Source organism: Humulus lupulus, chromosome 5 (assembly GCF_963169125.1).
Source record: "Humulus lupulus chromosome 5, drHumLupu1.1, whole genome shotgun sequence".
NCBI lineage: Eukaryota > Viridiplantae > Streptophyta > Magnoliopsida > Rosales > Cannabaceae > Humulus > Humulus lupulus.
In genome coordinates this window covers 244,793,219-244,810,817 of record NC_084797.1, presented here as the reverse complement: position 1 = coordinate 244,810,817, position 17,599 = coordinate 244,793,219, and positions in this window count along the sequence as shown.

The window sequence follows — 17,599 nt, the reverse complement described above, 5'->3', positions numbered from 1 at the left end:
TATGTCTTAGGGTTCTATGTATAAAATTTCATGCAAATCCGAGGTTTGTATAGGGTGATACAGTCAAAATACTGAGAGATGTACTAATATAAGGAAAAAACTTGCGAAAATTGCCATCGAAAAGGGGAATTTTTTTTGAAATGTCGACTTAAGGCTCCATTTCGACTCCAATATATTCATTTACCCATGATATCTCTTGGGGAAAAATATCGAACAAGTTGAACACGAGGGTAATACATTTCGGAGAAATTAGTGAAATCTCCAATTCACCAAAGGGGTACCCCTTTCAGAAATCTTCGATTTCTCTAATATGGATTCGAGCAATGTTTTGATAGTGAATACTAAAGAATATGCGAGGGTCATGGGCACGAAAGGTGTAGCCCCATGTCTTAGGGTTCTATGTATAAAATTTCGAGCAAATCCGACGTGTGTATAGGGTGATACAGTCAAGATTCTGAGTGATGTACTAATATAAGGAAAAAACTTGCGAAAATAGCCATCGAAAAGGGGAATTTTTTTTGAAATGTCGACTTAAGGCTCCATTTCGACTCCAATATATTCATTTACCCATGATATCTCTTGGGGAAAAATATCGAACGAGTTGAACACGAGGGTAATACATTTCGGAGAAATTAGTGAAATCTCCAATTCACCAAAGGGGTACCCCTTTCAGAAATCTTCGATTTCTCTAATATGGATTCGAGCAATGTTTTGATAGTGAATAATAAAGAATATGCGAGGGTCATGGGCACGAAAGTTGTAGCCCTATGTCTTAGGGTTCTATGTATAAAATTTCGAGCAAAGCCGAGGTATGTATAGGGTGATACAGTCAAGATACTGAGTGATGTACTAATATAAGGAAAAAACTTGCGAAAATAGCCATCGAAAAGGGGAATTTTTTTTGAAATGTCGACTTAAGGCTCCGTTTCGACTCCAATATATTCATTTACCCATGAGATCTCTTGGGGAAAAATATCGAACTAGTTGAACACGAGGGTAATACATTTCGGAGAAATGAGTGAAATCTCCAATTCACCAAAGGGGTACCCCTTTCAGAAATCTTCGATTTCTCTAATATGGATTCGAGCAATGTTTTGATAGTGAATACTAAAGAATATGCGAGGGTCATGGGCACGAAAGTTGTAGCCCTATGTCTTAGGGTTCTATGTATAAAATTTCATGCAAATCCGAGGTTTGTATAGGGTGATACAGTCAAAATACTGAGAGATGTACTAATATAAGGAAAAAACTTGCGAAAATTGCCATCGAAAAGGGGAATTTTTTTTGAAATGTCGACTTAAGGCTCCATTTCGACTCCAATATATTCATTTACCCATGATATCTCTTGGGGAAAAATATCGAACAAGTTGAACACGAGGGTAATACATTTCGGAGAAATTAGTGAAATCTCCAATTCACCAAAGGGGTACCCCTTTCAGAAATCTTCGATTTCTCTAATATGGATTCGAGCAATGTTTTGATAGTGAATACTAAAGAATATGCGAGGGTCATGGGCACGAAAGTTGTAGCCCCATGTCTTAGGGTTCTATGTATAAAATTTCGAGCAAATCCGACGTGTGTATAGGGTGATACAGTCAAGATTCTGAGTGATGTACTAATATAAGGAAAAAACTTGCGAAAATAGCCATCGAAAAGGGGAATTTTTTTTGAAATGTCGACTTAAGGCTCCATTTCGACTCCAATATATTCATTTACCCATGATATCTCTTGGGGAAAAATATCGAACGAGTTGAACACGAGGGTAATACATTTCGGAGAAATTAGTGAAATCTCCAATTCACCAAAGGGGTACCCCTTTCAGAAATCTTCGATTTCTCTAATATGGATTCGAGCAATGTTTTGATAATGAATACTAAAGAATATGCGAGGGTCGTGGGCACAAAAGTTGTAGCCCTATGTCTTAGGGTTCTATGTATAAAATTTCGAGCAAGGCCGAGGTTTGTATAGGGTGATACAGATAAATACTGCGAGATGTACTAATATAAGGAAAAATCTTGCGAAAATTGCCATCGAAAAGGGGAATTTTCTTTGAAATGTCGACTTAAGGCTCTGTTTCTACTCCAATATATTCATTTACCCATGAGATCTCTTGGGGAAAAATATCAAACGAGTTGAACACGAGGGTAATACATTTCGGAGAAATGAGAGAAATCTCCAATTCACCAAAGGGGTACCCCTTTCAGAAATCTTCGATTACTCTAATATGGATTCGAGCAATGTTTTGATAGTGAATTCTAAAGAATATGCGAGGGTCATGGGCACAAAAGTTATAGCGCTATGTCTTAGGGTTCTATGTATAAAATTTCATGCAAATCCGAGGTTTGTATAGGGTGATACAGTCAAAATACTGAGAGATGTACTAATATAAGGAAAAAACTTGCGAAAATTGCCATCGAAAAGGGGAATTTTTTTTGAAATGTCGACTTAAGGCTCCATTTCGACTCCAATATATTCATTTACCCATGATATCTCTTGGGGAAAAATATCGAACGAGTTGAACACGAGGGTAATACATTTCGGAGAAATGAGTGAAATCTCCAATTCACCAAAGGGGTACCCCTTTCAGAAATCTTCGATTTCTCTAATATGGATTCGAGCAATGTTTTGATAGTGAATACTAAAGAATATGCGAGGGTCATGGGCACGAAAGTTGTAGCCCTATGTCTTAGGGTTCTATGTATAAAATTTCATGCAAATCCGAGGTTTGTATAGGGTGATACAGTCAAAATACTGAGAGATGTACTAATATAAGGAAAAAACTTGCGAAAATTGCCATCGAAAAGGGGAATTTTTTTTGAAATGTCGACTTAAGGCTCCATTTCGACTCCAATATATTCATTTACCCATGATATCTCTTGGGGAAAAATATCGAACAAGTTGAACACGAGGGTAATACATTTCGGAGAAATTAGTGAAATCTCCAATTCACCAAAGGGGTACCCCTTTCAGAAATCTTCGATTTCTCTAATATGGATTCGAGCAATGTTTTGCTAGTGAATACTAAAGAATATGCGAGGGTCATGGGCACAAAAGTTGTAGCCCTATGTCTTAGGGTTCTATGTATAAAATTTCATGCAAATCCGAGGTTTGTATAGGGTGATACAGTCAAAATACTGAGAGATGTACTAATATAAGGAAAAAACTTGCGAAAATTGCCATCGAAAAGGGGAATTTTTTTTGAAATGTCGACTTAAGGCTCCATTTCGACTCCAATATATTCATTTACCCATGATATCTCTTGGGGAAAAATATCGAACGAGTTGAACACGAGGGTAATACATTTCGGAGAAATTAGTGAAATCTCCAATTCACCAAAGGGGTACCCCTTTCAGAAATCTTCGATTTCTCTAATATGGATTCGAGCAATGTTTTGATAGTGAATAATAAAGAATATGCGAGGGTCATGGGCACGAAAGTTGTAGCCCTATGTCTTAGGGTTCTATGTATAAAATTTCGAGCAAAGCCGAGGTGTGTATAGGGTGATACAGTCAAGATACTGAGTGATGTACTAATATAAGGAAAAAACTTGCGAAAATAGCCATCGAAAAGGGGAATTTTTTTTGAAATGTCGACTTAAGGCTCCGTTTCGACTCCAATATATTCCTTTACCCATGATATCTCTTGGGGAAAAATATCGAACGAGTTGAACACGAGGGTAATACATTTCGGAGAAATGAGTGAAATCTCCAATTCACCAAAGGGGTACCCCTTTCAGAAATCTTCGATTTCTCTAATATGGATTCGAGCAATGTTTTGATAGTGAATAATAAAGAATATGCGAGGGTCATGGGCACGAAAGTTGTAGCCCTATGTCTCAGGGTTCTATGTATAAAATTTCATGCAAATCCGAGGTTTGTATAGGGTGATACAGTCAAAATACTGAGAGATGTACTAATATAAGGAAAAAACTTGCGAAAATTGCCATCGAAAAGGGGAATTTTTTTTGAAATGTCGACTTAAGGCTCCATTTCGACACCAATATATTCATTTACCCATGATATCTCTTGGGGAAAAATATCGAATGAGTTGAACATGAGGGTAATACATTTCGGAGAAATTAGTGAAATCTCCAATTCACGAAAGGGGTACCCCTTTCAGAAATCTTCGATTTCTCTAATATGGATTCGAACAATGTTTTGATAGTGAATACTAAAGAATATGCGAGGGTCATGGGCACGAAAGTTGTAGCCCCATGTCTTAGGGTTCTATGTATAAAATTTCGAGCAAAGCCGAGGTGTGTATAGGGTGATACAGTCAAGATACTGAGTGATGTACTAATATAAGGAAAAAACTTGCGAAAATTGCCATCGAAAAGGGGAATTTTTTTTGAAATGTCGACTTAAGGCTCCGTTTCGACTCCAATATATTCATTTACCCATGAGATCTCTTGGGGAAAAATATCGAACTAGTTGAACACGTGGGTAATACATTTCGGAGAAATGAGTGAAATCTCCAATTCACCAAAGGGGTACCCCTTTCAGAAATCTTCGATTTCTCTAATATGGATTCGAGCAATGTTTTGATAGTGAATACTAAAGAATATGCGACGGTCATGGGCACAAAAGTTGTATCCCTATGTCTTAGGGTTCTATGTATAAAATTTCGAGCAAGGCCGAGGTGTGTATAGGGTGATACAGATAAATACTGCGAGATGTACTAATATAAGGAAAAAACTTGCGAAAATTGCCATCGAAAAGGGGAATTTTCTTTGAAATGTCGACTTAAGGCTCCGTTTCTACTCCAATATATTCATTTACCCATGAGATCTCTTGGGGAAAAATATCGAACGAGTTGAACACGAGGGTAATACATTTCGGAGAAATGAGTGAAATCTCCAATTCACCAAAGGGGTACCCCTTTCAGAAATCTTCGATTACTCTAATATGGATTCGAGCAATGTTTTGATAGTGAATACTAAAGAATATGCGAGGGTCATGGGCACAAAAGTTGTAGCGCTATGTCTTAGGGTTCTATGTATAAAATTTCATGAAAATCCGAGGTTTGTATAGGGTGATACAGTCAAAATACTGAGAGATGTACTAATATAAGGAAAAAACTTGCGACAATTGCCATCGAAAAGGGGAATTTTTTTTGAAATGTCGACTTAAGGCTCCATTTCGACTCCAATATATTCATTTACCCATGATATCTCTTGGGGAAAAATATCGAACGAGTTGAACACGAGGGTAATACATTTCGGAGAAATTAGTGAAATCTCCAATTCACCAAAGGGGTACCCCTTTCAGAAATCTTCGATTTCTCTAATATGGATTCGAGCAATGTTTTGATAGTGAATACTAAAGAATATGCGAGGGACATGGGCACAAAAGTTGTAGCGCTATGTCTTAGGGTTCTATGTATAAAATATCATGAAAATCCGAGGTTTGTATAGGGTGATACAGTCAAAATACTGAGAGATGTACTAATATAAGGAAAAAACTTGCGAAAATTGCCATCGAAAAGGGGAATTTTTTTTGAAATGTCGACTTAATGCTCCATTTCGACTCCAATATATTCATTTACCCATGATATCTCTTGGGGAAAAATATCGAACGAGTTGAACACGAGGGTAATACATTTCGGAGAAATTAGTGAAATCTCCAATTCACCAAAGGGGTACCCCTTTCAGAAATCTTCGATTTCTCTAATATGGATTCGAGAAATGTTTTGATAGTGAATACTAAAGAATATGCGAGGGTCATGGGCACGAAAGTTGTAGCCCCATGTCTTAGGGTTCTATGTATAAAATTTCGAGCAAAGCCGAGGTGTGTATAGGGTGATACAGTCAAGATACTGAGTGATGTACTAATATAAGGAAAAAACTTGCGAAAATTGCCATCGAAAAGGGGAATTTTTTTTGAAATGTCGACTTAAGGCTCCGTTTCGACTCCAATATATTCATTTACCCATGAGATCTCTTGGGGAAAAATATCGAACTAGTTGAACACGTGGGTAATACATTTCGGAGAAATGAGTGAAATCTCCAATTCACCAAAGGGGTACCCCTTTCAGAAATCTTCGATTTCTCTAATATGGATTCGAGCAATGTTTTGATAGTGAATACTAAAGAATATGCGACGGTCATGGGCACAAAAGTTGTATCCCTATGTCTTAGGGTTCTATGTATAAAATTTCGAGCAAGGCCGAGGTGTGTATAGGGTGATACAGATAAATACTGCGAGATGTACTAATATAAGGAAAAAACTTGCGAAAATTGCCATCGAAAAGGGGAATTTTCTTTGAAATGTCGACTTAAGGCTCCGTTTCTACTCCAATATATTCATTTACCCATGAGATCTCTTGGGGAAAAATATCGAACGAGTTGAACACGAGGGTAATACATTTCGGAGAAATGAGTGAAATCTCCAATTCACCAAAGGGGTACCCCTTTCAGAAATCTTCGATTACTCTAATATGGATTCGAGCAATGTTTTGATAGTGAATACTAAAGAATATGCGAGGGTCATGGGCACAAAAGTTGTAGCGCTATGTCTTAGGGTTCTATGTATAAAATTTCATGAAAATCCGAGGTTTGTATAGGGTGATACAGTCAAAATACTGAGAGATGTACTAATATAAGGAAAAAACTTGCGACAATTGCCATCGAAAAGGGGAATTTTTTTTGAAATGTCGACTTAAGGCTCCATTTCGACTCCAATATATTCATTTACCCATGATATCTCTTGGGGAAAAATATCGAACGAGTTGAACACGAGGGTAATACATTTCGGAGAAATTAGTGAAATCTCCAATTCACCAAAGGGGTACCCCTTTCAGAAATCTTCGATTTCTCTAATATGGATTCGAGCAATGTTTTGATAGTGAATACTAAAGAATATGCGAGGGACATGGGCACAAAAGTTGTAGCGCTATGTCTTAGGGTTCTATGTATAAAATATCATGAAAATCCGAGGTTTGTATAGGGTGATACAGTCAAAATACTGAGAGATGTACTAATATAAGGAAAAAACTTGCGAAAATTGCCATCGAAAAGGGGAATTTTTTTTGAAATGTCGACTTAAGGCTCCATTTCGACTCCAATATATTCATTTACCCATGATATCTCTTGGGGAAAAATATCGAACGAGTTGAACACGAGGGTAATACATTTCGGAGAAATTAGTGAAATCTCCAATTCACCAAAGGGGTACCCCTTTCAGAAATCTTCGATTTCTCTAATATGGATTCGAGAAATGTTTTGATAGTGAATACTAAAGAATATGCGAGGGTCATGGGCACGAAAGTTGTAGCCCCATGTCTTAGGGTTCTATGTATAAAATTTCGAGCAAAGCCGAGGTGTGTATAGGGTGATACAGTCAAGATACTGAGTGATGTACTAATATAAGGAAAAAACTTGCGAAAATTGCCATCGAAAAGGGGAATTTTTTTTGAAATGTCGACTTAAGGCTCCGTTTCGACTCCAATATATTCATTTACCCATGAGATCTCTTGGGGAAAAATATCGAACTAGTTGAACACGTGGGTAATACATTTCGGAGAAATGAGTGAAATCTCCAATTCACCAAAGGGGTACCCCTTTCAGAAATCTTCGATTTCTCTAATATGGATTCGAGCAATGTTTTGATAGTGAATACTAAAGAATATGCGACGGTCATGGGCACAAAAGTTGTATCCCTATGTCTTAGGGTTCTATGTATAAAATTTCGAGCAAGGCCGAGGTGTGTATAGGGTGATACAGATAAATACTGCGAGATGTACTAATATAAGGAAAAAACTTGCGAAAATTGCCATCGAAAAGGGGAATTTTCTTTGAAATGTCGACTTAAGGCTCCGTTTCTACTCCAATATATTCATTTACCCATGAGATCTCTTGGGGAAAAATATCGAACGAGTTGAACACGAGGGTAATACATTTCGGAGAAATGAGTGAAATCTCCAATTCACCAAAGGGGTACCCCTTTCAGAAATCTTCGATTACTCTAATATGGATTCGAGCAATGTTTTGATAGTGAATACTAAAGAATATGCGAGGGTCATGGGCACAAAAGTTGTAGCGCTATGTCTTAGGGTTCTATGTATAAAATTTCATGCAAATCCGAGGTTTGTATAGGGTGATACAGTCAAAATACTGAGAGATGTACTAATATAAGGAAAAAACTTGCGACAATTGCCATCGAAAAGGGGAATTTTTTTTGAAATGTCGACTTAAGGCTCCATTTCGACTCCAATATATTCATTTACCCATGATATCTCTTGGGGAAAAATATCGAACGAGTTGAACACGAGGGTAATACATTTCGGAGAAATTAGTGAAATCTCCAATTCACCAAAGGGGTACCCCTTTCAGAAATCTTCGATTACTCTAATATGGATTCGAGCAATGTTTTGATAGTGAATACTAAAGAATATGCGAGGGACATGGGCACAAAAGTTGTAGCGCTATGTCTTAGGGTTCTATGTATAAAATATCATGAAAATCCGAGGTTTGTATAGGGTGATACAGTCAAAATACTGAGAGATGTACTAATATAAGGAAAAAACTTGCGAAAATTGCCATCGAAAAGGGGAATTTTTTTTGAAATGTCGACTTAAGGCTCCATTTCGACTCCAATATATTCATTTACCCATGATATCTCTTGGGGAAAAATATCGAACGAGTTGAACACGAGGGTAATACATTTCGGAGAAATTAGTGAAATCTCCAATTCACCAAAGGGGTACCCCTTTCAGAAATCTTCGATTTCTCTAATATAGATTCGAGCAATGTTTTGATAGTGAATACTAAAGAATATGCGAGGGTCATGGGCACGAAATTTGTAGCCCTATGTCTTAGGGTTCTATGTATAAAATTTCGAGCAAAGCCGAGGTGTGTATAGGTTGATACAGTCAAGATACTGAGTGATGTACTAATATAAGGAAAAAACTTGCGAAAATTGCCATCGAAAAGGGGAATTTTTTTTGAAATGTCGACTTAAGGCTCCGTTTCGACTCCAATATATTCATTTACCCATGAGATCTCTTGGGGAAAAATATCGAACGAGTTGAACACGAGGGTAATACATTTCGGAGAAATTAGTGAAATCTCCAATTCACCAAAGGGGTACCCTTTTCAGAAATCTTCGATTTCTCTAATATGGATTCGAGAAATGTTTTGATAGTGAATACTAAAGAATATGCGAGGGTCATGGGCACGAAAGTTGTAGCCCCATGTCTTAGGGTTCTATGTATAAAATTTTGAGCAAATCCGAGGTGTGTATAGGGTGATACAGTCAAGATACTGAGTGATGTACTAATATAAGGAAAAAACTTGCGAAAATTGCCATCGAAAAGGGGAATTTTTTTTGAAATGTCGACTTAAGGCTCCGTTTCGACTCCAATATATTCATTTACCCATGAGATCTCTTGGGGAAAAATATCGAACTAGTTGAACACGTGGGTAATACATTTCGGAGAAATGAGTGAAATCTCCAATTCACCAAAGGGGTACCCCTTTCAGAAATCTTCGATTTCTCTAATATGGATTCGAGCAATGTTTTGATAGTGAATACTAAAGAATATGCGACGGTCATGGGCACAAAAGTTGTATCCCTATGTCTTAGGGTTCTATGTATAAAATTTCGAGCAAGGCCGAGGTGTGTATAGGGTGATACAGATAAATACTGCGAGATGTACTAATATAAGGAAAAAACTTGCGAAAATTGCCATCGAAAAGGGGAATTTTCTTTGAAATGTCGACTTAAGGCTCCGTTTCTACTCCAATATATTCATTTACCCATGAGATCTCTTGGGGAAAAATATCGAACGAGTTGAACACGAGGGTAATACATTTCGGAGAAATGAGTGAAATCTCCAATTCACCAAAGGGGTACCCCTTTCAGAAATCTTCGATTACTCTAATATGGATTCGAGCAATGTTTTGATAGTGAATACTAAAGAATATGCGAGGGTCATGGGCACAAAAGTTGTAGCGCTATGTCTTAGGGTTCTATGTATAAAATTTCATGAAAATCCGAGGTTTGTATAGGGTGATACAGTCAAAATAGTGAGAGATGTACTAATATAAGGAAAAAACTTGCGACAATTGCCATCGAAAAGGGGAATTTTTTTTGAAATGTCGACTTAAGGCTCCATTTCGACTCCAATATATTCATTTACCCATGATATCTCTTGGGGAAAAATATCGAACGAGTTGAACACGAGGGTAATACATTTCGGAGAAATTAGTGAAATCTCCAATTCACCAAAGGGGTACCCCTTTCAGAAATCTTCGATTTCTCTAATATGGATTCGAGCAATGTTTTGATAGTGAATACTAAAGAATATGCGAGGGACATGGGCACAAAAGTTGTAGCGCTATGTCTTAGGGTTCTATGTATAAAATATCATGAAAATCCGAGGTTTGTATAGGGTGATACAGTCAAAATACTGAGAGATGTACTAATATAAGGAAAAAACTTGCGAAAATTGCCATCGAAAAGGGGAATTTTTTTTGAAATGTCGACTTAATGCTCCATTTCGACTCCAATATATTCATTTACCCATGATATCTCTTGGGGAAAAATATCGAACGAGTTGAACACGAGGGTAATACATTTCGGAGAAATTAGTGAAATCTCCAATTCACCAAAGGGGTACCCCTTTCAGAAATCTTCGATTTCTCTAATATGGATTCGAGAAATGTTTTGATAGTGAATACTAAAGAATATGCGAGGGTCATGGGCACGAAAGTTGTAGCCCCATGTCTTAGGGTTCTATGTATAAAATTTCGAGCAAAGCCGAGGTGTGTATAGGGTGATACAGTCAAGATACTGAGTGATGTACTAATATAAGGAAAAAACTTGCGAAAATTGCCATCGAAAAGGGGAATTTTTTTTGAAATGTCGACTTAAGGCTCCGTTTCGACTCCAATATATTCATTTACCCATGAGATCTCTTGGGGAAAAATATCGAACTAGTTGAACACGTGGGTAATACATTTCGGAGAAATGAGTGAAATCTCCAATTCACCAAAGGGGTACCCCTTTCAGAAATCTTCGATTTCTCTAATATGGATTCGAGCAATGTTTTGATAGTGAATACTAAAGAATATGCGACGGTCATGGGCACAAAAGTTGTATCCCTATGTCTTAGGGTTCTATGTATAAAATTTCGAGCAAGGCCGAGGTGTGTATAGGGTGATACAGATAAATACTGCGAGATGTACTAATATAAGGAAAAAACTTGCGAAAATTGCCATCGAAAAGGGGAATTTTCTTTGAAATGTCGACTTAAGGCTCCGTTTCTACTCCAATATATTCATTTACCCATGAGATCTCTTGGGGAAAAATATCGAACGAGTTGAACACGAGGGTAATACATTTCGGAGAAATGAGTGAAATCTCCAATTCACCAAAGGGGTACCCCTTTCAGAAATCTTCGATTACTCTAATATGGATTCGAGCAATGTTTTGATAGTGAATACTAAAGAATATGCGAGGGTCATGGGCACAAAAGTTAAAGCGCTATGTCTTAGGGTTCTATGTATAAAATTTCATGCAAATCCGAGGTTTGTATAGGGTGATACAGTCAAAATACTGAGAGATGTACTAATATAAGGAAAAAACTTGCGACAATTGCCATCGAAAAGGGGAATTTTTTTTGAAATGTCGACTTAAGGCTCCATTTCGACTCCAATATATTCATTTACCCATGATATCTCTTGGGGAAAAATATCGAACGAGTTGAACACGAGGGTAATACATTTCAGAGAAATTAGTGAAATCTCCAATTCACCAAAGGGGTACCCCTTTCAGAAATCTTCGATTACTCTAATATGGATTCGAGCAATGTTTTGATAGTGAATACTAAAGAATATGCGAGGGACATGGGCACAAAAGTTGTAGCGCTATGTCTTAGGGTTCTATGTATAAAATATCATGAAAATCCGAGGTTTGTATAGGGTGATACAGTCAAAATACTGAGAGATGTACTAATATAAGGAAAAAACTTGCGAAAATTGCCATCGAAAAGGGGAATTTTTTTTGAAATGTCGACTTAAGGCTCCATTTCGACTCCAATATATTCATTTACCCATGATATCTCTTGGGGAAAAATATCGAACGAGTTGAACACGAGGGTAATACATTTCGGAGAAATTAGTGAAATCTCCAATTCACCAAAGGGGTACCCCTTTCAGAAATCTTCGATTTCTCTAATATAGATTCGAGCAATGTTTTGATAGTGAATACTAAAGAATATGCGAGGGTCATGGGCACGAAAGTTGTAGCCCTATGTCTTAGGGTTCTATGTATAAAATTTCGAGCAATGCCGAGGTGTGTATAGGGTGATACAGTCAAGATACTGAGTGATGTACTAATATAAGGAAAAAACTTGCGAAAATTGCCATCGAAAAGGGGAATTTTTTTTGAAATGTCGACTTAAGGCTCCGTTTCGACTCCAATATATTCATTTACCCATGAGATCTCTTGGGGAAAAATATCGAACGAGTTGAACACGAGGGTAATACATTTCGGAGAAATTAGTGAAATCTCCAATTCACCAAAGGGGTACCCCTTTCAGAAATCTTCGATTTCTCTAATATGGATTCGAGAAATGTTTTGATAGTGAATACTAAAGAATATGCGAGGGTCATGGGCACGAAAGTTGTAGCCCCATGTCTTAGGGTTCTATGTATAAAATTTCGAGCAAAGCCGAGGTGTGTATAGGGTGATACAGTCAAGATACTGAGTGATGTACTAATATAAGGAAAAAACTTGCGAAAATTGCCATCGAAAAGGGGAATTTTTTTTGAAATGTCGACTTAAGGCTCCGTTTCGACTCCAATATATTCATTTACCCATGAGATCTCTTGGGGAAAAATATCGAACTAGTTGAACACGTGGGTAATACATTTCGGAGAAATGAGTGAAATCTCCAATTCACCAAAGGGGTACCCCTTTCAGAAATCTTCGATTTCTCTAATATGGATTCGAGCAATGTTTTGATAGTGAATACTAAAGAATATGCGACGGTCATGGGCACAAAAGTTGTATCCCTATGTCTTAGGGTTCTATGTATAAAATTTCGAGCAAGGCCGAGGTGTGTATAGGGTGATACAGATAAATACTGCGAGATGTACTAATATAAGGAAAAAACTTGCGAAAATTGCCATCGAAAAGGGGAATTTTCTTTGAAATGTCGACTTAAGGCTCCGTTTCTACTCCAATATATTCATTTACCCATGAGATCTCTTGGGGAAAAATATCGAACGAGTTGAACACGAGGGTAATACATTTCGGAGAAATGAGTGAAATCTCCAATTCACCAAAGGGGTACCCCTTTCAGAAATCTTCGATTACTCTAATATGGATTCGAGCAATGTTTTGATAGTGAATACTAAAGAATATGCGAGGGTCATGGGCACAAAAGTTAAAGCGCTATGTCTTAGGGTTCTATGTATAAAATTTCATGCAAATCCGAGGTTTGTATAGGGTGATACAGTCAAAATACTGAGAGATGTACTAATATAAGGAAAAAACTTGCGACAATTGCCATCGAAAAGGGGAATTTTTTTTGAAATGTCGACTTAAGGCTCCATTTCGACTCCAATATATTCATTTACCCATGATATCTCTTGGGGAAAAATATCGAACGAGTTGAACACGAGGGTAATACATTTCGGAGAAATTAGTGAAATCTCCAATTCACCAAAGGGGTACCCCTTTCAGAAATCTTCGATTACTCTAATATGGATTCGAGCAATGTTTTGATAGTGAATACTAAAGAATATGCGAGGGACATGGGCACAAAAGTTGTAGCGCTATGTCTTAGGGTTCTATGTATAAAATATCATGAAAATCCGAGGTTTGTATAGGGTGATACAGTCAAAATACTGAGAGATGTACTAATATAAGGAAAAAACTTGCGAAAATTGCCATCGAAAAGGGGAATTTTTTTTGAAATGTCGACTTAAGGCTCCATTTCGACTCCAATATATTCATTTACCCATGATATCTCTTGGGGAAAAATATCGAACGAGTTGAACACGAGGGTAATACATTTCGGAGAAATTAGTGAAATCTCCAATTCACCAAAGGGGTACCCCTTTCAGAAATCTTCGATTTCTCTAATATAGATTCGAGCAATGTTTTGATAGTGAATACTAAAGAATATGCGAGGGTCATGGGCACGAAAGTTGTAGCCCTATGTCTTAGGGTTCTATGTATAAAATTTCGAGCAAAGCCGAGGTGTGTATAGGGTGATACAGTCAAGATACTGAGTGATGTACTAATATAAGGAAAAAACTTGCGAAAATTGCCATCGAAAAGGGGAATTTTTTTTGAAATGTCGACTTAAGGCTCCGTTTCGACTCCAATATATTCATTTACCCATGAGATCTCTTGGGGAAAAATATCGAACGAGTTGAACACGAGGGTAATACATTTCGGAGAAATTAGTGAAATCTCCAATTCACCAAAGGGGTACCCCTTTCAGAAATCTTCGATTTCTCTAATATGGATTCAAGAAATGTTTTGATAGTGAATACTAAAGAATATGCGAGGGTCATGGGCACGAAAGTTGTAGCCCCATGTCTTAGGGTTCTATGTATAAAATTTTGAGCAAATCCGAGGTGTGTATAGGGTGATACAGTCAAGATACTGAGTGATGTACTAATATAAGGAAAAAACTTGCGAAAATTGCCATCGAAAAGGGGAATTTTTTTTGAAATGTCGACTTAAGGCTCCGTTTCGACTCCAATATATTCATTTACCCATGAGATCTCTTGGGGAAAAATATCGAACTAGTTGAACACGTGGGTAATACATTTCGGAGAAATGAGTGAAATCTCCAATTCACCAAAGGGGTACCCCTTTCAGAAATCTTCGATTTCTCTAATATGGATTCGAGCAATGTTTTGATAGTGAATACTAAAGAATATGCGACGGTCATGGGCACAAAAGTTGTATCCCTATGTCTTAGGGTTCTATGTATAAAATTTCGAGCAAGGCCGAGGTGTGTATAGGGTGATACAGATAAATACTGCGAGATGTACTAATATAAGGAAAAAACTTGCGAAAATTGCCATCGAAAAGGGGAATTTTCTTTGAAATGTCGACTTAAGGCTCCGTTTCTACTCCAATATATTCATTTACCCATGAGATCTCTTGGGGAAAAATATCGAACGAGTTGAACACGAGGGTAATACATTTCGGAGAAATGAGTGAAATCTCCAATTCACCAAAGGGGTACCCCTTTCAGAAATCTTCGATTACTCTAATATGGATTCGAGCAATGTTTTGATAGTGAATACTAAAGAATATGCGAGGGTCATGGGCACAAAAGTTGTAGCGCTATGTCTTAGGGTTCTATGTATAAAATTTCATGCAAATCCGAGGTTTGTATAGGGTGATACAGTCAAAATACTGAGAGATGTACTAATATAAGGAAAAAACTTGCGACAATTGCCATCGAAAAGGGGAATTTTTTTTGAAATGTCGACTTAAGGCTCCATTTCGACTCCAATATATTCATTTACCCATGATATCTCTTGGGGAAAAATATCGAACGAGTTGAACACGAGGGTAATACATTTCGGAGAAATTAGTGAAATCTCCAATTCACCAAAGGGGTACCCCTTTCAGAAATCTTCGATTTCTCTAATATGGATTCGAGCAATGTTTTGATAGTGAATACTAAAGAATATGCGAGGGTCATGGGCACGAAAGTTGTAACCCTATGTCTTAGGGTTCTATGTATAAAATTTCATGCAAATCCGAGGTTTGTATAGGGTGATACAGTCAAAATACTGAGAGATGTACTAATATAAGGAAAAAACTTGCGAAAATTGCCATCGAAAAGGGGAATTTTTTTTGAAATGTCGACTTAAGGCTCCATTTCGACTCCAATATATTCATTTACCCATGATATCTCTTGGGGAAAAATATCGAACGAGTTGAACACGAGGGTAATACATTTCGGAGAAATTAGTGAAATCTCTAATTCACCAAAGGGGTACCCCTTTCAGAAATCTTCGATTTCTCTAATATAGATTCGAGCAATGTTTTGATAGTGAATACTAAAGAATATGCGAGGGTCATGGGCACGAAAGTTGTAGCCCTATGTCTTAGGGTACTATTTATAAAATTTCGAGCAAAGCCGAGGTGTGTATAGGGTGATACAGTCAAGATACTGAGTGATGTACTAATATAAGGAAAAAACTTGCGAAAATTGCCATCGAAAAGGGGAATTTTTTTTGAAATGTCGACTTAAGGCTCCGTTTCGACTCCAATATATTCATTTACCCATGAGATCTCTTGGGGAAAAATATCGAACTAGTTGAACACGTGGGTAATACATTTCGGAGAAATGAGTGAAATCTCCAATTCACCAAAGGGGTACCCCTTTCAGAAATCTTCGATTTCTCTAATATGGATTCGAGCAATGTTTTGATAGTGAATACTAAAGAATATGCGACGGTCATGGGCACAAAAGTTGTATCCCTATGTCTTAGGGTTCTATGTATAAAATTTCGAGCAAGGCCGAGGTGTGTATAGGGTGATACAGATAAATACTGCGAGATGTACTAATATAAGGAAAAAACTTGCGAAAATTGCCATCGAAAAGGGGAATTTTCTTTGAAATGTCGACTTAAGGCTCCGTTTCTACTCCAATATATTCATTTACCCATGAGATCTCTTGGGGAAAAATATCGAACGAGTTGAACACGAGGGTAATACATTTCGGAGAAATGAGTGAAATCTCCAATTCACCAAAGGGGTACCCCTTTCAGAAATCTTCGATTACTCTAATATGGATTCGAGCAATGTTTTGATAGTGAATACTAAAGAATATGCGAGGGTCATGGGCACAAAAGTTGTAGCGCTATGTCTTAGGGTTCTATGTATAAAATTTCATGCAAATCCGAGGTTTGTATAGGGTGATACAGTCAAAATACTGAGAGATGTACTAATATAAGGAAAAAACTTGCGACAATTGCCATCGAAAAGGGGAATTTTTTTTGAAATGTCGACTTAAGGCTCCGTTTCGACTCCAATATATTCATTTACCCATGAGATCTCTTGGGGAAAAATATCGAACTAGTTGAACACGTGGGTAATACATTTCGGAGAAATGAGTGAAATCTCCAATTCACCAAAGGGGTACCCCTTTCAGAAATCTTCGATTTCTCTAATATGGATTCGAGCAATGTTTTGATAGTGAATACTAAAGAATATGCGACGGTCATGGGCACAAAAGTTGTATCCCTATGTCTTAGGGTTCTATGTATAAAATTTCGAGCAAGGCCGAGGTGTGTATAGGGTGATACAGATAAATACTGCGAGATGTACTAATATAAGGAAAAAACTTGCGAAAATTGCCATCGAAAAGGGGAATTTTCTTTGAAATGTCGACTTAAGGCTCCGTTTCTACTCCAATATATTCATTTACCCATGAGATCTCTTGGGGAAAAATATCGAACGAGTTGAACACGAGGGTAATACATTTCGGAGAAATGAGTGAAATCTCCAATTCACCAAAGGGGTACCCCTTTCAGAAATCTTCGATTACTCTAATATGGATTCGAGCAATGTTTTGATAGTGAATACTAAAGAATATGCGAGGGTCATGGGCACAAAAG